Raw genomic sequence first — 27,677 nt, 5'->3', positions numbered from 1 at the left:
AATCCACTGACCTCAGCAGGTTTCAAGCCTTGCCCACATAAGTATTGTGACATGTGTCATTGATTTGAGAGACTGCAGTGCTGTAGTTGACATGAGTCTGGTGCTGCTCAGAATTAGTGATGATTTAACTGAAGCTGCTAATTCACAAAATGAAGAGCAATAGCTTGTTGCTCAGTTTTGTTTATCAGATGGATTTGCTGTACCATAAGGTACCTACTAGGGATGGATCTGGCAGCTTTGTAACGTTATGTGGCAGAGTTTGACCCCTGCATTTGTGGTTTTGGTGTGTCAGATCTGGCACTTGCTGAACAAAACTGGTCTTAGAGCAAATTCTGTTTGAGCTGACTTTGGATAAAGAGAATGTAAATTGAGTTCCTCTTTAGCTTCTACAGCAGCCAGCTCCAGGAGAAGAATTGAGCTACTCTTACTGGCATTCCTTAAGAGCTGGGAAAGGAAAGGTAGGGACTGATGAGTAACTACACTTTATTGCTGCCCCTTGCTGTAGGGGAGAGTTGTGATTGGTGATGATGTTTAGGCTTCTCCAAGGCTTTGGGATCATTTTCTTTGTCTGTCTTGCTATAAGTGATGCAGATTTACCCTCCTGCCCCACAACTTGTCTGGTTGTCTGTCTGTACTGTGCAAACATCTGCTTTTGGCAGCTCTCTTATGGTATCCATGTTCTAATTATTCCTCAGTTCAAAGAGTACCACTGCTGGTGCGTGTCCCTGTGCAGACAGCACCCCAGCTCTTTTAGCACCGAGCCCATGCAGTTAGGCCCTGGAATCTAATTTTGGAGCTGCCAACACGCATGCCTGCAACAGCTGAACCCTGGATGCTGTCCTGCATGGGAGAAGCCTTGCCTGTATCCATCTCTAAGTAAATGCCATACATGAGATTGTCCTGCTTTGTTGTTGGTTGGTTTTTAGCAACTAATCAGGAAGCTAAGAAGCAAATGGTTATTTTACCTATCCTTGGGCTTCTGGATCCAGAAATACTCTTATGCTGGCAAAGCCTAAGAGACAAGTCAGACTGAAAACACAAAGGTTTTCCTTTGTATCTTCCTTTTCATGTGACTGTCACTTATTTTTTCTCTCTTTTCCTCCCTGCTACCAAACCTTGAACAGCCTATTATAGCTTTTACCCAAATGAATTCTTGTGGGACAGACTGAGCTTCAGTGCTGTTGTGAGCAGGTCAGACGGGCCTCGATGCTTGGGGGAGAATAAACACTGTGCTGTAATTCCCTCTTTCAATAGAAGGCTTAGCACAACAGCAAACTTCACTACTTTCAGCTTCTAATGAGCTCTGGTAGAGATGCTGAGCATGGTTTTGATTTTTAAGCTCCTCTTTGAAGCCCAGGGGTGACACTTGCTATCTGGCTCCCCAAACAACGTGACATTTTGATAAACGACTTCTGCATTGTCAGCCTAATTCAATATCTTCCTTTTAAAAATGTTTTAAATGGCAGAGCTTTTTATAGTTCTGCAGCTGCCAAACACAAAACTCGGACATAAACTGAGCAGACTGACAAAGAAAATAACACCGGCACAGACGTTTGCTGCATATCAACATTATCTGCTTAACTTCACTTTGCAGCTCTGTTGCACACAGAACCTTCTTCAACACATGGAACGATGGAACTGAAACAGACTTTCAGTGTATTTCTGTACTGTGTATAAAAAAGATCAGCTCCACATTTTAGGGGATGGTTTTTTTCTGTGTCTGACTTCTAAAGTGATGTGTGTTTTGTAGTACGTCCATATGGATTAGCTCTGTTCAGCCTCATAAAACATGTAGTGAAGGCTTGACTGTTTCTCAACATAGGAAGGAATTAGTTACTTCAAACCCAGCAGTGCTGTGTTCTCCTACACAAGACGTCTTGAACTTTAACTCTTTGGCTTGGCTCATGGATTTGTCACTTTGCCTAGTGGTTAGATTTGTGATGGAAACCATTAAACTCTGTTTAATCTTCATTTGAAGGGCTTGATGTTAAAGCTGCAGGTAAGTTTAGCTGTGATTAGCTGCGAATGAGAGAATGGATTATACATGCCAAATACTGTCATTTTTGGAAATGTTCAGGTTATTAAGAGTTTGTCAAGATGGTCTGTGCATGTAAAGCAGAGCAGGGGCTGGAGGGAGAGAAATGTGTTTTATTAGGCATGGGGAAATAGAAGTAAACCCAAGGACTTTAATGTTCACGGCCTTTCTTCTTGCAACTCAATGTTTTTATATCCCCAGCTAGATAAGTTGGTCCAAGCAGTAAAAAAACCCATCCAAAGCCCAGACTTTCCCTGTTAGCCATTACCCACCTCACAGGGAATTAGATGCCTTCATGTTGCCATTTGTGTTTTTAGCTAATTGCTGGGATAAAACAACTGTGCCCATAAATTGGATATTTCGATTAAATTTATTGGAGAGACAAGGCCCTTTTCTCCCCTAATACTGTATCAAGGATTCTAGATCTAGCAATCATAGAATCATAGAATAGTTAGAGTTGGAAAGGACCTTAAGATCATCCAGTTCCAGCCCCCATGCCATAGGCAGGGACACCTCACACTGAGGTCCTTTCCAACCCAAACCATTCTATATTTCTATGATCTCAAAGTATTTGAAGTGACGAGGATGCTGGGAAGAAGAACTGAGAACATGTCTTCCCCCAGTGCCTAGCAGATGTCTTGGCTTCACGGTGAAAGTGATGGAAAGCAAGGATAAATGTGACCATGTGCTCCAGGAAGGTGGGTCTGCAGAAAGCTTTCCAAGCAGATGTTAATGCTGATGGTAACACAGAGTGGGTTGTGGTTGGTGTCTGCTACTTTACACCCACCAGTGAATTAGCTTACACTGATGTCTTACAGACTTTGGGGATGGGGCTTTGAGCAGTGTGCTCTAGTGGAAAGTGTCTCTGCCCGTGGCAGGGTGTTGGTACTGGATGAGCTTTCATTTCTGGACTGAATGAGCCCAAACCATTCTGTGGGTCTGTGAAACACAGACTTGGTTGATCAGAGGTAAAAAAAGGTTGGGGTTTTTCCCCTCTCCAGTTTGAGGATTTCCTGTACACGTACCCCTGGGACTTGTTTCTTGTTGCCCACATGCAACAGATTCCTCTCAGCCTTGGTAAACTGCCCAGGTTGTGATGTGCAGCAGTGTTTATTAGAAGGAGACACATGTGAGATGCCTTTCCCTCCATGTGCTGATGCCAGCAGCTTTCACTGGCTTATGTCTAGGGAAAAAAAATAGTGCCTGTGACAGCACTGAGGTTTCCCTGAGCATTGCTGTTGGGTTTCTGAGGGGCAGCAGAGGCTTAAGCATTGGGAGGCTCTCTGCTGATTTCAGTCAACTTTGCATCAAGCCTTTTGAGGATTCAGGAATAAGCAGTTCCACTGTTCGAGACTGTTTGATCACAGAAGGATGAGATTAAAGGTAGCAAGATGGTGGGATTTCACATTGTATTCTGCTCATGGGTAGTAATTAAAACAAAAGCATATGTGAAAAATTGCTTAAGCCAGAAATTTCAAAGCAAAAATGGATTATGCCAATATCATTTGTTTCAAGTGATAGAGAGTCCCATGAAGGCTCCAGCTGCTTCCATAGTTATGTGTTCCAGAAATCAGAAGTGCTTTTTAGTCCCATCTATTTTAGCATCATCTGTCCAAGCTCATTCATCTTCCTTATGAACTTTGGAGCGACTGCTCAGTGATGCCTTTCTCATGCCAGAAGCTGTCCTCTGGCACGCAGAAGAGCTGGACTTGTGCACAAGAGCTGTTGAAGGCAAAGTGGGGGCTCTGAGTGAGATACCTTGGAGAGCTTGAAGCTGCTCTGGAGAGTTCTTGTAGCTTCATAGAAGTTCCAAATGTGCCTTTGAATTGTGACCTTCCAGATGTTCCCTGGTCAAGGGTGACTGAGATTATGAAACAAGAATGAATGCACGACTGATGCTTGCTGAAACTGGGCCACCCTCCCTAAAGGCAAGTAATTGTTTGGGGTTTACTGTAACTGTAATGTTAGCTGTATTTGAAGTTATAAGATAACGAAATAATTTCTCACATAAATAGAAGTGATGCAAATGTGCTGGAAAGCAGCAGCAAGAGTCTGGCTGCTGCCGGAGAATAGGTTTGGTTTTGGCCACTTACAACAAGTTAATTGCATTTTAAAGATAAGCTTTAATGGATTTGGCAGTGAGAGCAAAACCGTAACCAGATCGTGTTGTTTTGTACCAGTGCCTTTCAGGTTTCCCTGCAAGGTCAAATGTCCTGTTGATGGGCAGCTGGACTGCTTTGCTCGTAGGAATGCAAGTGGTGGAGTTGCAGAATGAGTTTCCCACTGAAGCCAAGTATCAAAGTGTCAGAATCCAGCAGTTTCACTTCCTGTGAAGCTGGAAACCCCTGTAGCCTTCATTAGGGTTTCCTGCAGGGAAGGAGGGATATGAATCTTGTTTGACTCACAGAACCATAATATTTGCACTGCAGTTTGTAACAGCGAGCAAGAAGTTTTCAATTAGTATATCCTGAGGAACAGCAAATTCAGTGACGTGGATGCTTTTAATGTTTAATTTTTGACAGAGAGTAAATAAAGCAGCTCCCAGGACCTTCAGTGTTCCACAGGATTGGAGAAGGGAGGAAGAGCGGTGAACGTGGTTACATAGCTATGAGCAAGCAAGGAGCAGCTGAAACCATTCTCAAGTCTTAATGGCTTTGCTTGGTATCATAATAATGTAACCTCTGAACTGTGGTACTGTAGCACTGTATTAGGCATGCATGTAGGAGGCAGGAATTTCAGTCTTGTTCGTAAGTCCCTTGGTCAGTTCACCACTGGTTTGAATTTCCTAGTGGTGCAAAAGTTTTCTCAGGCTCTGAGCTGGTTGCAATAAACCCTGATTTGGGGCCCAAACCAAATTAGCTTGAAGTCCTGTGAGCCTCTTCCCTTTCATAGAATCAAGGAATCATAGAATGGTTTGGGTTGGAAAGGACTTTAAGATCATCCAGTTCCTACCCCCTGCCACAGGCCTCAGGTTCATAGTAATTTCAGGTTCATAGTAATTCCATACTATGGGAAATGCTTTCTATATCTTAAAAAGAGGCTTCACCCTTAACTTTGAGGCACCATTGCTTTTTCCTATCCAGGCAGAAGAGTGCTCTGAGGAGAGGGAAGGCTCCTGGGCTGAGTTGCTTCTGAGATACGAGTTTCCAGATCTGTGGTGTGCACAGTGGTGAGATCATCAATGTCACTGTGCACTGTAGTTCTTCCTCATCTCTGTTCTGGCTGAGGTGGACCATATATTTGGGCATCCAGCATCTGCTTTGCTTGTAGTCTGTATGTATGCAGAGGCTGATCATCTTTTGGATGCATTGGATTTACTGTCCACCTGCAGGTCAGCACTGCACATAAAACTGTAGCTTCGAGCTAACTTCTGGACTTTCAGAAATCCTGGGGTAATGACCGAAGTCCTTACCTTTTTCCCCAAGGAAAAAGATCAAGGTGGAAACAGAGGGCATGCCTTGAGATACTGGTATGTGAGAAAGCAATCTCATTCTTCAGAGAAAAACATCCATATGTTGGGTAATTCACCTGGCAAATATGAGATGAAGAAAAAGGGTACGAGAAGTTGTAAAGATGCTTACTTATTGCTCTACAAATATGAAACATCTCTATTACCTAGAATAAACCACTTAGGTTCAAAATCTTCAGTTGAGCCTGAAGTGGAGACTAAGCTTACTTTCTCAGTCCAATGAGTTAGACAATGTGTTTAGACACATCACCCCTGGCTGTGGTTGTCAGAGTGTGGCAAAATACAGAAACTATTGAGTTTGAACATCAAGACTTGGGGGAAAAAAAGAAAACAATGTGACTGGGAGAAATACTTGTGGTTTGTTATTTCATATTCTTAATTCTTGGAAGCCTTCACCACATTATACAATCTTCAAGGCATGTGTCATTCAGCTTCTGGTTCTCTTTAATGAGATTCATTCAGGCATTGAAGTTCAAGCTGTCCTACACACTTGCTGCATTACAGCTAACAGTTTGGAGCTCCATTGTGTTTCTTACCAAGGGGTTGTGGAAGGTGGTTTCTGAATCACTGATAGATGTTCATGTAAGGATTGGGCAGTCATGGGTGTCATGTTGGCATTTTACATCTCACATTTAGTTCTGGAGTGCTCTTTTGAGACAGAAAAGTAGTTATTCTCACTTCAGTGGAGAGCTGAATTTAACTTGCCTGATGTAATATGGGACATCTGTGGCTGACCAAATGACTGAACACTGCTCTCTCCAAATTAATCCCCTAACCATTCATCTAGCATACCTGTTTGCTCTCCTGTTTATCATAGCATCCTTTGTTCTGACAATGATCTCAGCCACAGCCTGTTAGAAATGCGGTTTATCAACTGCTATATCCCACAGATTGTGGTACCCTATACATGCCATCAAATACATGTTGTTCTATAAAATAAAAAGCATTTTGTGAAATGCTTCCAAAAGCTGTGCACAAGAAAGTTTTTTAATGCTTTTCCATTAATATGCTTAAACACTTAAATTTCCTGGTGTTATTGTGCACCAGTTCAAACCTTTCCGTCACCCTGTGTATACGTTACAGATGCCAGTACCTGTAATCTTGAGGTAATTACCTTTACGTTATGAAAGCAGTAATTCAAAGAGAGAACCAAACCAGGGTAAATATTTAGGCTTAAAGCTTGTGGGCCAGAGGTCCAGGTGTGATGTGTGGTCCCTCTGTGGCTGCTGCCTCAGCATCTGATTAGACAGATGCTTCAATCAGTGATTTCTTAGAAACCAAGATCACTGGCTTACTTTCATTTTACTTCATGACACCTTCCAGCAAATGTCTCGGACTAGATCCAAAGCAGATTGAATTTGATGGGAAACAAATGAGTAATTACAGCCCTTTGCAGCAAAGTATTCAAGCTTGCAGCCTTCTTGGTTTCATATTAAGTGCTTTGCTGAACTAGGGCATAGGGTTTTGGTTTAGTATCCCACTGCTGTAAGACTGAATGTCTTCTGGCCAAAGCCTGTATCTAAGGAGTGGCTTTAAGGGAGCACAGTTGGGCTGTAAGGAAATTGTGGTACACTTCTGCTCTGTATTCACAGGGAAGAGAAGCAAAAATAAAAGCCAGTAATGTATCTGTGTTATTGAGTACCACGTAGAAGAAAACCAACTGCAAAAATGAAATGAACTTGCAGGAGGAGGTTCAGACAGCTTATTATATCTCCAGTTGGTATTTCCTTTATTAAGCACAGTCACTTCAGGTGTTAAAACTTCCAAATGGATAAATTTGCTCTCAGCTTTACCCTGCTGAGCTCACAAGGGCTTCTTGTTCATTCAGTCCCTTTCCTCCTTCAGTTTAAAAAAGGAGGAGCAGAAGAGTAGTGAATGAAAGAAAAGTCCCGAAGCAGTGTGACAGACCCTTCTTTTAGCAGTGGATTTAGATCCTACATTCTTTAATGCTGGTGTAGGAGTTTGGCCTGTCCTTAGCATGTACTATACAGTCACTGAGCAGTTTCATTACAGTATGATTGAATATACACATTAAGGGTGCTTGAAGACAGGGTCTGCCTCCAAGCTGTGGGCAGCAAACCTCCTCTCCAAATAGCTGGATGTTAAATCTTGGTTCACTTTGTGCAGAAGTACATATTCCAATGCATTTGCCCTTCTGGTTCACAGTTCCTTTGTCCCAACTCCCTCATTCCTAGATGGGGGAAGTTAGGGGATAAAGAGCAAAGTGTAGCAGTAACAAAGAGCATAGTGAGGATTGCCCGTAAGGTAGAGAAAAAGGGATGAAACCCCACAGCTATGCCAGGCTTGGGCTCTCTTCTCTGTACCAGGCACCTTTGAAAGCAAAAAGTCTGTATTTCTTGAAAAGAAAACTGAGATCAGCAACACTATGTAAATGTTTGGGGTTTGATCCCACAGGTCTTTAGGTGTAGTGCTCATAGTCAGCAAGTGGGATCATAGGATCATGTAAGGTTTGGGTTGGAAGGGACCTTAAGGCTCATCCAGTTCCAACCCCTGCCACTAGAGCAGCTGCTCCAAGCCCCTGTGTCCAACCTGGCCTTGAACACTGCCAGGGATGGGGCAGCCACAGCTTCTGTGGTGCCTCACCACCCTCATAGGGAAGAATTTCTTCCTGTCTTCTTGATCCATAAGGAAAGACATGGGACAGCAGGGTCAGGATGATGCATAAAATCTGAGATCTGGTGGGAATTCAGTGGTAGAAAGGTTGGTGACTGACATGAATGCGGGTGACCAGACCTGTGTGAACCATACTGTGCGAGTGTGGATTTTCAGTGAGGACAAAAATAAACCCGGAATGTTTGCTTCATGCTGAGTCTCAGCAATGCTGTTCCAACAAAAACATAGTTTAGAAGTTGTTGGCTTTCGGAAAAACCTGATTTTCTTCCCTTTTTAATGTCTCTAAGTTATTCAGGTAACCTCAAGCTTTGCAGAGCTCCTTGGTTTTGTCTGGGGAGAAAGAGGCTTGGGGAAGCATCAGGACAACTCCTAGGCAGAAATTTGGACCAAGACCAGCATAATGGAGTAGTGAGGGACCTGATTCTACAGACTTACACCTAATAGGAAGCTTATTAAAATGTGCAACTGCAGGGACACCCCTCTGTACTTATCACAATGCTTTAGTCTGAGGTGAGATTTCTGTAGATGCAAACACATATCGCCAACAGTGTAGGACTGGAGCAACTTTAGTGTAATTTGGATACTCATCAAAGTAGAACCTTGCTTGAAATTTGTCTGAAGCTGCCTTTCCCCCCCCACAAGCAATCACATGCATGTGGCTAGACCTAGATTTTTGCAGAATCTCACTCTTTTATTGCCATCCTAATTCACCCCTGCTGTTCTCTGAAATGAAAACCTTCTGATTCTGCAGGACAAGGCATTGCTACCACCATCTGCAAAGCATCAACATCCACATCATGCTAAAATCACTCCGACCTCTCAGCATATGATGACTTTTAAAGAATGTCCAAAGGCATATCCTTATCTTTATGTTGAACATGGAAGTTAAGAGACTGAACACGTACTGATGTGTAACCAATTTGTTAGGTGAGCATCAGTTAATTTATGGTGTTTCTCAGCAGCAGCTAATTCATACTTCAGCTTCTGCATTCTAGTGCTGGACAAATGACATTATCTACTGTGTATTAACCAACTATTTTGTGCACTTCTGTATTTTTACAGTTAAAAACATCCCTGTGAAGCAGTAACAGCTTTCAGGTGCTGAGTTTGAATAGTACATTCTGGATGTGTTTGCATAAGCCACCTTTTTTAGAGCTCTCCTTTATTGAATGTTGGATGTAGATTGTGACAAGAAATGCTTAGGAAATGCATTCACAGCTTCAAGCTGCTTTCTGTGGATAATCTGTAACACCTGAGAATAGTGTGAACCATTTGATGCTGTTAATATAACCTTATTTTGAATGACATACATGTCAGAAAGGGTTTTTAAGGTAACAGTGAGAGGATTTTTATCATCAGGAGTTGCAGATAAGGAGATGAGAAGCAAAATCTCTGTTCTGTAATAAAACGAAGAGTGATAGCAAAAGTAATTTTATGTGTTGCCTGTGTCTATATTGTACTTGGGCTGGCTTGGAGGAACCCAGCTCCTGGTTCTGTCTGTCCATTTATCCTTGTAAGCAGCCCAGTGTATGTTTGTGTATGTAAAAGAACCTTCTGCAGACCCTTTCAGGAAGAATCACAGCCTGGTTTGGGTTGAAGGGTCCTTAAAGCTCATTCAGTTCCAACCCCTGCCATGGGCAGGGACACCTTCCACTAGAGCAGCCACAGCTTCTCTGGGCACCCTGTGCCAGTGCCTCAGCACCCTCACAGGGAAGAGCTTCTGCCTAAGAGCTCATCTCTATCTCCCCTCTGTCAGGTTAAAGCCATTCCCCCTTGGCCTGTCCTTACAGACCCTTGTCCAAAGCCCCTCTCCAGGTTTCTTGCAGCTCCTTTAGGCACTGGAGCTGCTGTAAGGTCTCCCCTTAAGGAGCCTTCTCTTCTCCAGACTGACCCAGCCCCACCTCTCTCATCCTGGCTCCATCTGGTACAATTAGGAACACATCTGATTCGAATTTGAATGGAGGATTTTCCATTAGAAATATCTGTTTGTCTTCACTATTTTTTCTTCACTCTGCTTCAGCACACATCAGGGTTTGGTGGTATGATGGTGTTGAAAGAGACGTTTGTAGCCTGTGTAGGTTATAATGTGTAAGCTCTTGGGGAAATGGCATAAGCTTTTTGAAGGTGGTTGGAGCTTTTTCTGTGTGTGATATCCAGCAAGATTGTAGCTTGACCTCTACAATCAAAATCAAATCTGATGCATTACTCAGCATCCAGGTAGTTTGCCAGATCTCAACTGCTTTGGGATCCCTAGCAGCCTTCGTTGGACTCTTAACTGACATCTGCATCCTGCTGACACTCATTTAAACCACAGCCGATGGACTGGTTTGCCACGTGAGCTTGTCTCAATGACATAATTAAATGTTGGCATTCCTAATGTGGTTATGGTCTCTTAATATGGGCTTTGCAGCTTGAGGCTGTTCCTGTCTCATGGAACACTTGAGTCAGCACTTTCTGTGAATGGAGCTGCTTTAACTGTTGTGTTGTTCTGGATTCCTGCTGATGTAAAACTCAAGAAACCCCAAATGGCATACATCAGATGTAGACAGTATCTGTACTAACAAATGAAACATACCCATGACCATTCTTTGCAACTAAGGCCAATCTCTACTTAGAGACTGGTGTATGAGTCCCCATACGAACCACTTCTGGATAGAATCATGGAATGGTTGGGTTGAAGGGTCCTTCAACCACTTCCAACCCCCTGCCATGGCAAGGATACCTTCCACTAGAGCAGGTTGCTTCAAGCCCCATCTAAGCTGGTCTTGAACACTTCCATGAGTAGAAATAGAGTTTCTTTTGGAGCATAACTGTAATTCTATTCTTAAAATACAATTTATGCAAATGCATGTGTTATGCCTTAGCAATTAAACCGTTCTTATCTCAATCCGTGGGGGCTACATTCTTTGGATTCTCCTTCCTAACTCTCCGGGAGTTGGGGGACTTGGTTTAAACCATGACATTTTTGGCGCCCAACGTGGGGCACGAACCCACGACCCTGAGATTAAGAGTCTCATGCTCTACCGACTGAGCTAGCCGGGCCAGGTGTCCTGTCTCTCCTTCCTCCCAGACTCTCCCTGGCTGGAAAAACCTTGAACAAAAACACCCTCAAAACATGCTCAAACCATGACAGCACTTCATATTGCCTTGCTGTTTCCTAATGATGTACCTCAGGTGCTGTTACGTCTCTTTCTATTGCTTTGGATGTGCAGATTATGAATTACTCCTTGTTTTTATCTTCTTTTTTGCATGGCAGTGTCCTGCTTTGGTAAGATTTAACAAAGTGGTGGCTAAAAGCTTACAATATACACAAGTGAAGTGACCCCTTTGAGCATCAGCACAGCTCCGCTTCCTCAGACCTCTGTGTCTGTAAATCCAAACGTGGTCTCTATAACAGCTGCTTGCCGGTATTTACACTGGTCTACAGCAGAGTTAGAGCTGGAGACCTCTTGTGCAACACACGGGGATTTCCCACCCACATTTTTAAGGAATTACTTGAAAAACTGTATTTCTTGTGGGGTACCTCAGTGTTGGTGAATCATGCGGCACTAACCGCACAATTACAGCTTGGTCAGGTGGTCTAGAGCAAACAGAAACTTCCAGTATTTGGAGAAGGATTTTGTGACCCTAAAAGTATGTCCACTGTTTCCCCCTTCCCTCCTGACTACATTGATTGGCATAGCCAATCTCAATGGGAATGATTGACATATGCCAGGAGCTTGTGATTCTGAGGCTGAGAATGGCCACACACGTGGTTAATCCAGCATGTTAATGCGTTTGCTGAGCATTTCCATATAATGACACAAATAATGTTTCTATGTAAAAGCAGAAAGATGTTTTGGGGTGTGCTTGTGCTGACAGATCTCACATTTGTTACGCACCAAGAAGAACCTGCTGTCTCTGTGCTTAGCAAAACTCAGTTCAGAAGCGCTGTCAAGTGTTAGCATGGGGTTTCAGACAGATCTGGCATGGGGATGGGGATCTAACTGAATGACACACAAGTTTTCTGTGCCGTGCTTCAGCACTTCAGAAATGCATTCATTTAAATGCGTAAAGCATCTTTCAAGAAGCACTGCATCTTCATTTTTAGCTTCACAGACTTACAAGACATCAGTTTTCTCCTGACTGTTTATCTGAGGGAACTCCACAAAACCCCTGTACATGCTGTTAGCGGGCTATATGTAAACATGTAGTAGCAGAGCATGATGGGTTTTATGCTGTTTGTTCCAAAAAGTGTGTGTGCCTTCCTGGTCTGTTCAGTGACAGTTCACATGGCCTCTTCTCTATAAACACCTTTCATGGCCAAAGAGATCTCCCACATGCAGAAGTTTCAGGAGACACTGTAATGTATTTGGGAAATCTCTGTGTAAGTACATATTGGAAAAAAACAACCCTCTGAATGATGTATCTGCTTTTTAATCCTGTTTTCCTATAGCCTACAATGTCCTTTTGGATAGCCTTGCATTAACAGTGGTGTTACATCCAAATGCTTTCAAATTGCAAAAGCACTTCTTCATCTATTACTTTCCAGCCTGTTGACTAAAGCCACTTGGGCCTGTTTCACTGTGTCAGGGGTGCTGTTTTCCTAGCACTGCTTACACCATGTTTGAGCTTATTTCAGCATTTTTTGCCTAGCTGGAACTACACATACCTCAATTACAGAACATGCTCAAGTCAATGTAGGGCTTTTTGGCCAATAACTGATGCTAGATGTTATTTGGCTCTGTCTGCAGGGTTTGGCTGGTCAAGCTGACTCTATTCTGTTCTCCCTCCACCCACCCTCTGATTTGTTTTTTGCCTGTCTCAAAGCTTGGAAAGGAAAAATCTGGAAGTGAAGAAGTCTCAGAGATTCCACTGCTTCATTCCCAGTCCTGTGCCATTAGGATATCCAATTCCCCCATGAATAATAACCACCTCAGTGCAAAGCTTACCTTAGAGAAAGTGTAATCTTGTGTTGGTTTAAAGGATCAGTTCCATGATGTGCAGCTACTCGAGTCATTCCTGATGCCATTTCAGTGCTTTTTAAACTATTAGAACATACTTTTGCCTGTTGAGGGGATCTTGTTACAAGCCACTGCTTGCTAGTTGCAGACTATTGGTTTCTGCCTAAACCGTGTGGTAAGGTCCCCTGGCACATGCCTCGGATCTGCAATGAATCGGCCTTGGAGCACTGATGCTAAAGATGCCTGTGGAGAACCCCACAGCAAGAAACAGTATGAAAAAACATGAGAAAGTTGGAACTAATTTGGAGTTTCTTTGTGTTGTGCCAGCCAAACAGCTCTTTGTACACTACCTTTTCTTCCACCTCAAGTATCTTGATAATTCTACTGCTTGGATATGTCTATGAGCCTTTAATTAGAGCAGGCCATGTACTGTAGTATCCTGTTCTCACAGTGACAAACAACAGATGCTTAGGGAAAAAATGGGAATAGGCAAGCAAACAACAGCAGTGCTTCCTTCCTGCTGCCAGCAGTTTGCAGCTCAGGGACCTACTAACTTAAATCATTGCATTTCATAGCCTTCAAAATACAGAATCACAGAATGGTTTGGGTTGGAAAGGACCTTAAGATCATTCAGTTCCAACCCTCCTGCCATGAGCAGGGGCCCCTCACACTAAACCATGTCACCCAAAGTTCTGTCCAACCTGGCCTTGAACACTACCAGGCATGATGCATTCACAACTTCCCTGGGCAAACCCATTCCAGTGCCTCACCACCCTCGCAGTAAATATCTCTTTCTCCTCCCCATGAAAGTCTTTTAAACTCCATATTCAAAGAAGTAACCTTGCCAAAGGCAAGGAGTTCCTTGAAATGACTGAGTGTTGTATAAGGAATTACCTCATTTCATTTTGCAGTTGCAGTTTGTTGGTGCTGCCTTTTGCTCTTCTTACAGAAGAGACTCTGAATAACCAGAGATTCCTTCAGGGGATACATGATTTCCAGCAGCTTCTTAGGAGACTTCTAGAGGATCTCAGTGCCTGAGGTGGCAATGAAGGTTCTGCAGTAGGACAACAGATACTAAATCAGTTTCTCAGATATAGGGACCAGTCACTAGGGCTAACTAGATAGGGAGGATATCTCTTCTTTATTATCAGATTTCCTGCTTTATGTAATACACTGGTACACTCAGATGCTCATGACCTCCTGCATCTCAACAATGTTTTTTTCCCATGTGTATGGGGAAGAGAATTAACACTGAGCATCAGGAAATGCAGATTCCCTTTGAAACAGGTTAGTTTTGAGTCACACCAAGCTTAAAAATCAACAAACGCCCACCCCAAAACCCCACGAGATCATAACCAAAAATTAACACACCTAACAGCAATGAATTTATAAAAGTAATTGCTTCTCAGCCAGTTGCTTAAACTCTTATGGGAAATGAGTGGAAAAATTGAAAATGAAATCAAAACTTGATAGTGGGAAGCCCTGATGTGATGCAGTACAGCTAGAAAATGAATTTGAGACGTGCGGTTATATGAAGGCAATTTTCTCATTCCATTAGAAAATCAGGATTCTAAAGCAATGTGGGTAATATAGCCCTGCAATGGAAATTGCTTCCATAAACTGAAGCTGTAACCTCAAGTGTATTCACATAAGCACATATTCCGCAGCCTCAAAACATATTTAATAAATTGATATGATAGAATTTCCCTACAAAGAGCTTTGTGAAAGAGTAAACAACACTGGCTTGTGGTGCCTAAAGCTATAGAGATAAGCCTTAAGGGTCTTTACAGCAGGTTTTATGTGTTGGGTTTAAAGAAAACAAACCCAAACGCAGTGCAGTCCTATTATATGTAATAATTTACTCAGAGCTTTAATTTAAAATAAATAAACAGTTGTGATGCCACAGGCAGGGTTTGAAGTTTCCACTTATTTGAAGGCATCTGCTGCACAGCAGGCTCTGAGGATTCGTTATTAGCTGGTGTGCTGGGTTCAGCAGTAGCAGTCATTTTTCTCCTTCTCAGTAGCTGGTGCAGTGCTGTGGTTTTGACTTTCAGCCTGGAACAGTGCTTGATAACACCGATGTTTTTAGTTGCTGCTCAATAATGTTTAGTCTGACCAAGGACTTTGTGAGTCTCATGCTCTGCCAGGGAGGAGGGAAGCCGGGAGGAAGCAGCAACAGGACACCTGACCCAAACTGACCAAAGAGGTATTCCATACCACAGCACGTCATGCCCACTATATAAACTGCAGGCAGTACCCAGAAGGGCAAGTTCACTGCTCGATTGGGCTGGGTATTGGTTGACAGGTGGTGAGCAGTTGTGTTCTCTTCCCTTGATATTTCCCTTATTCCTTTATTATTATTGGTGGTAGCAGCAGTGATTTGTGTTATACCTTAGTTACTAAACTGTTATTATCTCAACATTGTGGGAGTTACATTCCTTAGATTCTCCTCCCCATCCCTCTGGGAGCAAGGGGAGGAGGAGGGGAGTGAGACAGAGACTGCGTGGCTGACTGGGCTTAAACCATGACAGCCAGTAAGGGACTGAATGCAAAAGCAGGAGATTCATCCTTGTAGCTTCAATGGAAACTCCCTAGGATGTCTTGTGGGCTGCAGGAACAGACCTTAAAGCTCATTTATGCTCCCAGTTCATCTACTTTATCTACTGGGCACTCACCTGTTTTCACTGAGGAGTATCCGTGAGCTGGGATGAGTATCTCACACTGGGCTTTGGTTCTACAGAGGATGTGAAAGAAAATAAACCTGCAACCTAGAACCAAGGGAAAATGTTGCTGACTGGGGAAATACGGAGATGGAAAGCCCTGTCCCTTCATCCAAAACAGTGGGGAGGATTCTGCCACTACAGTGCTGGAGATCACACATGAGGATGATGTGAGGGCATCCAGGAAATTAGACTTAACCTTCAGTACTGGCCTCAGAATGATGGTGTGCCCATAAAGATGCCTGTGAGGAGCAGTATGACCTGTAGTGATCATCTCCTGCCTGGAGAGGTGCAGCTCTAGCAAGTCATTCTTCAGCTTGGGCTCTGAAGTGCATTCCTTTCCTGACTCCACCATCTGTAACTTCAGTCTGTCAACTGCTGCACCCCAGGTACCTAAGCAGCCCTCCTTGCATGTGCATCCAACCTTCTTCTGCAGGAAGCCCTATGGGTTGTGCAGTTTCATCTGTCCTGGCTGTTTCATCTGTCCTGTCTTGTCATCACTGTGGTTGGGTGTTCTGTCTTTCAAACTGCAATTGGTGCCTTTTGTTATGGTTTGTCATAACTCACCTCACTTGCATCCAGGGAATTTGAGCTGAAATTCTTCATGAGTCTCTGTTGATTTGTGATAGAGTGCAAGAAGTGATGTATTTTGTCCTGAAGCCTACTTAGAAGTTGGGAATCAGCTGAAAATTAGTAGTCAACCTTCCCAGGGCTTATAGTGCTGGACAAGTGGTCAACTCAATGTCTATGTGAATAGCAGCAGCTAGAAAGAGCCCTTCAATTCCTAGAGGCATGGAATGGTTTGGGTGAGCTGATCCCGCCTCCCTGTGGTGAGCAGGGACACCTTGCACTGGAGCAGCTTGCTCCAAGCAATGTCCAACCTGGCCTTGAACGCTGCCAGGGATGGGGCAGCCACAGCTTTCTGTGGGCACCCTGTGCCAGCGCCTCCCTTGACCTGTCACTATAAACAGTCTGTACCCAAGGTTCTAAGGTGAGACTTTGCTTTGGGGATTTGTTTATTTGCTGTTTTAAAACTTTTTCCTTTATGAAAATATCTTTCAAAAATCTTCAGTGGAAAACTTTTGTTAGAAGTTTTCCCGTTTTTGGTTAAGAAGAAATAGGAAAATGCTCAATCTTTTCATTTATTCTTTTTAAGGGAGTTTAACTTTTCATCACTAAGTACAATAAAATGCCACCTGCTGGTTTTTGCTCTTCTTTCCATTACCTCATTGCAGGGTCTTTTATTTTACAAGGTCAAACTTACAAAGCCAGACTAATGAAAAGGGAGTTTAAAATGTGGAAGGAGAAGGAACTCATGTGTATATATACATATATATATATATCCCTTTAGAAAGACAGAATAGGAAAGGAGAAATAAGGTTTAGATAACAAATCCAACCTGCTCTAAGGGTCCTAGCAGGCAGAGATGAACTCACTGAACACAACTAGCTGAGTTTAATAACCCAGTTGTTGAAAAGTGAGGCAAAGGGGAATATACAAATAGAGAAATTAATAAATAATGTGTTCCTGTGATGATATTGTTTTGAACTGTACAGAATATGTAACCTGGTCTCTCATTGTGCTTATTATGGTTGATTCAGATAATGAAACACCTATTCTGCTGTTCTCTGCCACACAAGAGAAGCAGGGAATGGGAGAGGGAGTGATTGAAGATCAAGAGCACTTGGCTTTGGTTCCTTCAGGCAGCTGCACAAAGATGAACACCCTCGGTCAGCAAGTGTCAGTGCAGAGCTCGAGCAGGATGAGGTCTGGCATGCCTGGTTCAGGTGACCCTGCAGAGCATTGTCTCTGTTCCTGGTCATTGACTTATCAAAAAAACCCCACAACAAAGCTGATTTAACTCTGCGTATATAAAAATGTTCATTTTTATACTTTTTTTTTTCATCCCTTTTATTCTGAGAAGTGACCGTTGAGAGGTCAGGGTTGTGCTGGAGTCACATTGTTCTCTTTGCTCTGTCAAAACCATCTGGATTTTGCAAACCACTAAGGAGGTGTGACCATAGAATCACAGACTCATGGGCAGAGACACCTTCCACTGGAGCAGCTTGCTTTAAGCCCCTGTTGTCCAACCTGGCCTTGAACACTGCCAGGGATGGGGCAGCCACAGCTTCTCTGGGCACCCTGTGCCAGCGCCTCAGCACCCCTCACAGGGAACAGCTTCTGCCATCAGAGCTCAGCTCAGTCTCCCCCTCTTGGGCAGGTTCAGCCATTCCCCTTGTCCTGTCCCTACAGGCCCTTGTCCCAAGCCCCTCTCCAGGTTTCCTGTATCCCCTTTAGGCACTGGAGCTGCTCTCAGGTCTCCCCTTAAGGAGCCTTCCTCTTGGTCCAGGCTGCCCCCAGCCCAGGTCTCTCAGCCTGGCTCCAGAGCAGAGCTGCTCCAGCCCTTGCAGCATCTCCATGGCCCTCCTCTGACTCACTCCAACAGCTTCATTGTCCCTCCTGTGCTGTTGCCCCAGAGCTGGGTCAAGACTGCAGAGGGGGTCTCACCAGAGCAGAGGGGGAGAATCCTGAGCAGGGGCAGCGCCAGGTGATTGCTGAAGCTCCCTTCCTAAATTAACTTGTGACTGTGGGATGTGCCATGTAACTGGGAGGGATTCTGCTTCAGTCAGCTTTATTACAGTGCCTTGGGGTTCTGCTGCCCTGGACAGCTGCAAGAGCAGCTCTGTCTTCAGGTTGAAGCCAGGAGCTTAAGGGGTTGAAGATACTGATTTCTAGCTATTAATTTCTAGCTAATAGCAAATAACATGGTTTGTTTCTTTAGCTTGACATCAATACTTTGTTGCTGCCTAACATATAAAATGTAGGATTTAAATGTTCTGTGATGTTTATTTTTAAAGTGAAGCCAAAACTAAACTACAGCTTCTGGCAGAAGGTGTATTTGGTTTTAATCTGTGCCAAGGGGGACTCTTGTTTCATTTCTCCTTCCCTATTCTTTAGCACAGAGCTCTCAACCCCCCTGCACACCCATATAGCATCTCTGAAGCAGTGAGGAGTAAGGACGTTACTCTTGCTAGCTGGGTCTTCACAGATAAGTTGTGCATCCAGAAGTACTTTGACAACTTGTTTTCATGCACCAAAGTCTCTGGTTCATTTCAACCTGAAGCCAGGGCTTGACCTGTTTCCCACTAGGAATATTTGAGTCACACTCAAGATGAGAGTCTGTGTGCTCTGTGCAGTGCTACAAGGGTGTGCAGAATAACTGAGAATAGCATCTTCTGCCTGTGCTTTATGTGAAAGCCAGGCAGACATAGTTGCTGCCATCTCATCCTTCACAGGCACTGAGTTAAAATCCTTCCAAAGAACATTTCCATACAAAACATAAATCCATATTTTGTAATTGTTTTTCAGACTTAAAAGAATTATTATTTTAAAACAATTTGTATATAGATGATTTCATTGTTTCTTTAAAAGCCATCAGGAAGGGCTGTCATTGGCTTGTTTTGGGGATGAGAGAGAGCAGAACAACTGTACTTCCAACATTTAGATCTTGCCTGCCATCTGGAAAGGCTGAATTCATAACAAGGTTGCAAGTCTGGACATGGATTTGTACTTGAGCTCCCAAAACCCCCACACACACACTAGCTTCAAGGTCAGGTTAGGCAGCAGGATTTGTCAGGGGTTCTGTGCAACCTGGATTGAAATCCTGTGTCTATGTAGGAAGAATATAGTATTGGATCCTCATTACTGGCTCTTCTACCAGGACCATGAAGCCTTGGGTGACATGGTTTAGTGTGAGGTGTCCCCTGTCCATGGCAGGGGGGTTGGAACTGGATGATCTTAAGGTCCTTTCCAACCCTAACTATTCTATGATTCTATGACCATGACTCTAACTGTATATACAGAGGTCACAGGGGTAGAGAAGACTCTTGTCTGTGGAAAATCCAGTTACCACCATATCTGTTGCTTCAATTCTTGTCTAATTTTGCCCTGAGGTGAAATGGGGAGATGCTGTCTGTGATTCTGTCCTGCAGGAGCTGATGAGGATGTGCCACAAAGGTAAATACAACCCTTGATTTGGCATCAAGTGCCAGATCTGGCTGAAAATGTTGCAGTTTAAGTGCTCCTTAGACTGGTGGGCTATAAGATGTTTTAGATTCAATGTCCCTACAGAGAGAAAAAGGCCAATCATCCACTGCTGTTGTGCTTATCTTCTATGAGATTAAGTATGTGTGTGAGGAACATTGATAAAGGGGTGTTTGAAAGGCCTTTTAAGAGAATTAAGCACTTACAGGAGGTATGGAGATGCTGATAAATACCACACCAGAATCACCTGTGTGTATCACCTTCTAATAAGGACTTAGAAAATGGTCAAAGGGAGCAGGCATGGGCTAAACAGCAAAGTGAATTATGTTATGGAATGATAGGAAGGCAGTCTTCAAAGAGCTGAAAGCATACCCAAAGGAGGAAAATGGAAAGGATCCTAATCTCTGACAAGAGGAGAGAGAAAAGTAGAAAGCAAAAAGAAGGAACAATGAGCTAAAGGACTCAAAGCTAGTACAAGTTCTTCATATCAAGAGGAACAAGGTGAGCAGAGAATCTGTAATATCACTGTATGAACAACCTGCTCTAGTGTGAGGTGTCCCTGCCCATGGCAGGGGGTTGGAACTGAATGACCTTAAGGTCCCTTCCAACCCAAACTATTCTGTGATTCTATTTTCATTTTGTCTCTGAAGTTCTGGCCATCTCCAGAGCTTCACGAAGTCTTCTCCTGGCATCTAACAGTCAGACACCAAGTGCTTCAACACAAGAACTCAAAATTAACGACAATTTACAAACACTTGGATATTGCTCAGGGGTGTTTTTAGTAAGACATGTGTTGTATCTAAGCAGATGGGTCTAAAAAGACTGGAGTTTACTTGCTTCTGCTAGAGAACTGGCCAGAAATAACATAGCCCTACTCAGAAGCCGCAGCCACGTTAGTGACTGACCAAGTGCTCTGCTGCTTTGTTTGTGGAGTGGAGCAGCTTTGGGTCCATTGAGATTGGAATGTGGGAACAGTAATTTGTGCTCTTTCATGCAAGTGTACTATATAGCTCCCAGGTTGCTCATAGTCTCCTGAAAGATACTTCAGACCTGACACAATGGAAGGAAGAGAGACAAGGCATTTTCAGGTTTATCTGTATTGAGGGGGGGGGATACCGTTTAAAGCCATTTGCATTCCCTGGGTGCATAAAGGATGACGAGATCAGAAGCAGCCAAAAATATTTCAGTGGGCGCTCTTTCAAGTTGCCTTGGTACCTCTCCTGCATCGTACAGACTTGTTTTTCATGAATACCTATGAGAGTTATATCAGCCAGGCCCAGCTTGGATCCAATAGATAGATGCCAGACTTCATTGCCTGCAGTCCTGAGTTCTTGTTTTCGCTTAGCCTGATTTTACCCTGATGTTGTGTTATTAACATCAGTGGAGTTGCTCCAGGTATTGCTGATAAGGGATATCAGAATTAGGTTTTTAATGAGAACTAGGCTTTCTATTCACGGGGAAACGGTTCCCTTAACTGTTGCCAGAGGAAGAACAGTGCTCATTTCCAAACCAGCCCAACTGCTGCTGGCACTTACTTGCTATGAGAAGTATTGGGGTTTATGCTGATCAGGGAAGGGACTCCTGATAAGCGTATGGGCTGAAGTATTAAAGCTGTTCACTTCTCTGTGAACCCCTTAAAGGACTTACTTCATTAAAGGGGAGCAGACATTAAATCACTGCCATGAACATAAGCCCTTGTTGTGTTCACGTGCGATACAGTTAAAGGTTTCAGGCATTCCAATAAGGATCAGCCCACGCTGATCCGAATCACTGAGCAGGAAATGCTGCTAGGCAAGATCCGAGCTTAACTAATGAATTTTTAATTTATGGATTAAAGTGTTGATGTAGATAATGCAACAATTACAAATGCTTGTGCTTGAAGACCGTGAAAATTGCTAAACCAAGAAATTCTGCAATCATCAGAATGTTCCCATTGGTCATATTGGCAAAGAAATGTTTGTCTTGTCTTAGGGCAATGCCTTTGTAATTAAGATGCAAGTAAAGACCCTTGAGTAGACTTAGGTCTCTGAGGCACTTACCAACTTCTACACTCAATGATGCACTACTTCTGCTGCACATGCAGTCACAGAAATGGATATTTCTGCAAGATGCCTATGAAATAACTTAAAAACCCAACCCAAATACTGAATGTCCAAACTATCCTATACATTGTGTCCTTCAGATGATTTATTTCTTCCCAGGACATTTAGTTTAACCATACTGGTTTATGAATGATGGAATGAGACAGTGTTTTCAGGGGTCAGCAGCTGATTTCACACTCCTGCTCTTTGCCTTCAGGCAATGGTTTCTCACCCACTAAAGAAACCTGAAGGAGTTTGTTGTCCCACCATTGCCTAAATCAGCTGTTTTTCCCAACTCTCTCAGCCTGAGAGAGGAAGCAAACATCCTCCCTTTTCAGTGGTGGTGTCCTGGTTCACTGCAGCTGACTTCTATCCAGCCACCTCACACAGGTCTGCTCTTCATGGTACCCTGTGGTCACACAGGGTGCACTGGCCTGCTGTAGATAGGATGATGTGTCCTCCTTTTGCTGTCCCTCTTAGGCTTCTTCTTTCAGGCTTTTCAGTAGGTATTCTGCATTAGGACTTGCATTAAACATGTATTGAAAACGTCTGTCCCTTTCCTCCCTTTGTATCTGGGCTATGGGAGGACACTGGCCCCCCCATGATGCCCTAGACTGGACTTCCCTCTGCTTTCCTGACCTTGTGTAACTTACACTATCCTGTGTTCTTCAGTCACTGTGTTTTCTGGCTTTAAGCTGGTTTTCCCTGTTTGCAGCCTTCAGAAAACCCAGAGTGGTTTAAATGCACATCAGTGTTACTGGGTTGCCATGTGGAGCTTGTTGCAATCATTTCAGACTTCACACACAGTACAGTAATGTATATGCTGGATTCAGCACCAAGTCGTGTCCTAAGTTACTCCCTCCAACAGCCCACTCTCATTTTGGGTTACTTGGAGGATTTTGCTTTGACAGCACCCATGGATTGATTGCTTTGTTGCATCTGAGTGTGCTCTCCTTAAGGCATAAGATTATGTTCTGCCAGTTCCTCAGTGTTTGCTTTTCAAGATGAAAATACAGATGCTCAATGTTCACTGTATTACATTTATATTAGAGTTGTATTCAAAGTCTCCAGAAAGGCAGCTCCTGCAGGGACCTTAACATCCAGAAGATTCACAGTGTCACTCTACTGCTGTACTGTATCTCACCTGTGATTTGTTGTCACTTTTCATCCACTCTGGCCACATTTGATATGAAAATAGAGGGGTTTTCTAAATGCATAGGAGACATAAAGTATAACTCCTTTAACAAGAAAAGGTCGTTAATTCTGGTTTCATTTGAAACCTGGGTATGTATCTTGCTAAAATTGCCTTTTGCTGTTGAGAGAAAAGTGACTCTTAGCCAACCATTTTATCTAACTAAGAATTTCACAGTTAATGCATCTCCAACCTATATATAATTATGGATTAAAACCTACTAGTGCTAGTTAGACCCAAAGTGAGGTGTAAAGCGTGGTCTCATGTTGGCATGCATTCAGTTCCGATGAAGTTAATGGGAAGTTAATGTATGCTTCTTCGCAAGGGTTTCCTGACTGTGGGGCCATCCTACACATAAATATCTATTATGTCTTCTGTGATCCAGGGAAGCTCATCACAGAGCTGTGGAAGAAGTAATAGGAGAGAGCAAAAGAGGAATTGCTGCAGTGTGTCATAAAGATGGACAGCACTGCCCATAGATTTAAACTGAGTATTTGTTGTCTCCTTTCATCAACTTTTCCTTAAGACTGTTTACTTAAGAACTCAGCTATTGCCTGGAATGCAGGCATCCTATTTTCAGCTCTATGTACTCAATAAAGCTCGAAGCCGTTCCCACAGTGGGTGAGAGAGGCTTTGAGCTGGTGGTGTGATGCTGCAGTGCTGTGGTCCACCAAGCTCTGCAGGTGTCCTAAAGTAAAGCTCTTTGTTCTGCAGTGCTCACCCTTTCTGAAGTAATGAGCAAACATGAATTGCAGCTTTGTTGTTTGGCTGTTTTCCTCTCACTCGTATAAACCAAACCTCTTAAAAGTACAAGCAGTTGATGCCCCAACAGAATCAGATGCAGAGAGGGAAAGAGAGGGTTTAAAGCAGAGGGAGTAGGAGATAGACAAGAGAGGCCATAGGGCATGTGGAAGGGAGGGACTGATAGCAATTTATCCTCATTTTCTGTGTGTTACACAGCACCAGTGCTTCTGCTGAATTACTGGGGTTTTCCCAGTTGCCCATTCTGTGTATATGTGTGAGTGAAAATACAGGAGATACAGTGAAAATACAGGGAAGAAGGATTTTATATAGCCTGTTGTGGAAAAGTACTCACTTATTCAGCCTGCTAAGCTGTGGGGATCATAATGTCTTCACTGCTGTATCTCGGAATGCTTTTTGTATACGTTGTGGGCTCTACAAATCTAAACAAACCAACTCAAGCAGCCTTGTAAGTAAACTTCATTCAACCTCTCTGCCAAAAGGGAGGCTTCTCTCATTAGCAGTATCACAGGAGCAACTGTTGTTTGTCAGGTCTGTGCTCCTTGCTCCCGGTCTTTATTGTTTTATGAATAAACTAAAGGTGGAAAAACAGCATTTTCAGGGTGTGTTGGGGAAGAACCAAAACAACCATCCTTGAACTGCTTGGATGAGGTTCAGCCTGGCAGCAGAAGTCCAGTCCCAAGGAGGGCTGAATCAGGCACCATCGGATACTGCTTCACTGCTGGTGGGTTGGATTTGTCCTCTCTGGAATTTGAGGAACAGGCTGTTTCTTGTGCTTGCTTCACTCTGCTGCTTATTGAGAATTTGACCTTTGAGGCGTCAGTGTCTTGGTGCACCCCAGAGTCTTGTAGGTGAGTGGGTATTAGAGCTAAATCTTCCCATGCAGGTCAGCCCTGGAGCTATCTTCAGGAGCAGCATCTTCTCTTCTGCTTATGGCTGACTTGCTGCCACTCCTCTGTGGCTTTCTGTGCTGCAGCATCACTTGTTTCTGTGAAGGCTTTTTGTCGGGACCCAAAAGCTTGTGTCTGGTTCCAGGTGCCAATTCTGCATTCAGCTCATGTTGCTTTGCCTCACTTCATTCAAGTGTTCACCTAACAGTTATCTGTTTAAAGCTATGAGCATTTCCACTCAGGCAGTAGTTTCACACAAACGGATTTCTTTCCTAGACGTCAGCTCGCGACCTGGTGTCAACATGAAGGATTTAGGAAAGCCTGTTTGGCTGGCATAGCTGGATGTCCCTCTGTGCACATGCCTAAACCGGTCTCCTGCTGGGGGTCAGGAAGGGAATTCCTCTATCAGGAGCAGCACACAAAGAGGCAGGAGCATTCTGCAGGAGCGGAAAGCTCACATTCCTCCAAGGCATCAGCTACCTGCTGCTTCGAGAGGGACAAGCAATATGGGACCCTGCTAGCCCTTTCCTCAGGGTTCTGGCATGTGGGTACCCATCTCTGTGATTCTCTGTTCACCACAGCGTTCGTTGCACATTCTCCAGGAGGAACCCGACATCCAGCTCCTACCTGCTCTATTAAAGCCCCTTAATTCTATTTGGCTGGGTGAGTCGAGGGCACTGTGGTCTGTAGCTCCCCACAGTGGGAGATCTCTGTAATGCTTTAGGCTTGAGTGAGTTCGCAGGGATGGAAGGGGGTGGCTGCGTTTGGGTTTTTAACTATCTCTGCACTTGGCCTCTTTCACCCTTTGCAGGAGGTAAAATATGTCCCCAGTAATGAGATTTTTTGTCAGTTTGATGGCAAGGTTCAAAGGAGCAGAGATGCTTGGGAGCTCTTGTCTCCGCTTTGGGAAAGCACAGATTCCACTTGTGCTGCTGGTGAGTGAAATCTGGCCTAAACTGCCACAGTGTACAGCTGTGTACAGTGTACACAGTGTACAGGCAGGGGAGCATCTCTCATCTAGGCAGAATACAAGCACTCAGGCATCTGCCAGCCAAAGAATATCCTCCATCATAAATGAGGAGCGGGGGGATTTAAAAGCAGATCCTGGTTTTATTTGGGCCAGTACCTTTGGATTCAAATGAGGTGGTTAACACTTCTCCCAGGTTCTGGTCTGCTGCTCTGAAGAGCAGTGTGTGCTCTTTAGATGAGGGTGACTGGAGAGATACCCCAGTCAGTACTCCCACTTGGGATTCCCTTGTAGTGTCCCAGCTGTCTCCTCAAATGGGGTTTGGTGATGAGAGAATGAGGGGAAGAAGACAGGAAGGAGAGTTGTGCCTTTACAAAGTTAAGGTGTTGCATTGAGACTGGTCTTGAGTGCACTCAGTTTGTGTGGGGAGGGAATGCCCCACATGAGACAGCCTTTTTCTGTAGCAGACCTTCTCTAGGACAAGTTGTCCTCTGAGGTTAAACCTCAGAAAGGTCCTCATTTCTTGTTCCACCATATACCAGTTGTGGGAAGGATACTGGTGAGCAGTGGACCATGGATGGATGCCTTGGGTCTGTCCCACAGGTCTTGAGTCTCACTGAGGGGAATGAGCCCCCTCTATTATTGACCAAGTGCATTGAGCTGGAGATTCAGTTACTTCAATAAACAGCCACAGAAAACTGGCATTTTCCAGGCTGAAGCAACACAGAGGAAGGTTTCTTGTGGTCCATGCACTGGCCATCTTACAGGTGACTGTTACACAAAACAGGACAACATCATGTCCATGTTCCAGTGTTGCTCTTGAGGCTGAAATAGGCATAAAGAACAGATGTTTCTCCCCATCTTCACCCATTGTGTTACTGTGATTTGTTTGTTTTTATATCTATATCTGTGGATAAAATGCCTTAAAATAGGTTTGACTGTTTCTTCAGAGGTATGATTTGCATCTCACATTCGGTGCCCCAAGCCTAGGTTGTGTGTGTTTGCTGCTGCTTGCTGTAGTTGCATTTCACTCAGCAGAAATAAGAAGCATCTACACAGGTCAATGTGCTGTTTGTAACCTGGTTTCATTCCAGCTCAATTCCTTTGCGTACCCCAGCAGTGGGACTCTATCTTTCCATCCATTCCGGCACCATGCAAACACAAAGAGCTATATTCTAGCCAGTATAGGACTCCACGAAGGAAAGGAGATCTCTGTGTGGAAAATCCAGTGTGCTAGTTTAGCACTGAAGCTTTTGACCTGCACACACAATGGGAGAGCAGGAGTAGTCAGAAAACACTCAAGTCATTTTGGGACCATTCAGGTCCGTTGCAAACACAGAGCAGATATTGTGTGCCCCGGTCAGTATTTCATCTTCTTTTTCCTTGTACCCATCCATATATTTCATGTAATGTCTTTGTGGTTAAGGAAAGAGGGCAGTCTTACATATGGATACTGGGAATAATCCCCTAGTATCTTCCCTTCAAACCAGTCTTGGCCTGAAGTAGCCTAAACTGTTTCTCTAATACATTTTGCAGTGGTTAGTTCAGCTGTGATTTGTGCCCTATGCTTTTCTCCACAAAAGCCATAAGCTGAAGGAAACATAAGCACAACATAGCCCATTTTTGATCACATAAAATTTATTAAACCCAGTTACAAAAATTGCTGGTTTATATGATTTAACTTCCAAAACCAGATAATGAAGAGCTCTAGAGGGCTTGAAGAATGCATTTATAGGAATGCTTTCCAACTTGTTTCATTCTAATCATATCTGAGTAGCATCAACAGGAGTAGCTGATGAGCTCCAGTGGGAGAACTTTGCTTCACACTTCTGGGGTTTTCTACCTTTAGTATTGCACTGAGTGATTTCAAGAAGCAATATTTACTTATAACCATCAGAAAGCATGTAAAGTTTTATGCTGTAAATCCACCATTACTGCAT

At 43.7% G+C, this 27,677-nt stretch overlaps 1 protein-coding gene and 1 non-coding gene across 2 annotated transcripts in view; one reads left to right on the top strand and one right to left on the bottom strand.

Annotated features, from left to right (window-relative positions):
* The window catches only part of ME3 (malic enzyme 3), a 95,154-nt gene that overhangs the window by 7,249 nt on the left and 60,228 nt on the right, over positions 1–27,677 (top strand).
* Positions 11,108–11,180, bottom strand: TRNAK-CUU (transfer RNA lysine (anticodon CUU)). Its single transcript has one exon. It is a non-coding gene; the product is annotated as a tRNA-Lys (tRNA).

This window comes from Melopsittacus undulatus, chromosome 2 (assembly GCF_012275295.1).
Source record: "Melopsittacus undulatus isolate bMelUnd1 chromosome 2, bMelUnd1.mat.Z, whole genome shotgun sequence".
NCBI lineage: Eukaryota > Metazoa > Chordata > Aves > Psittaciformes > Psittaculidae > Melopsittacus > Melopsittacus undulatus.
Note: the sequence above shows the minus strand (reverse complement) of the source record. Positions and strands in the feature narration are given on the sequence as shown.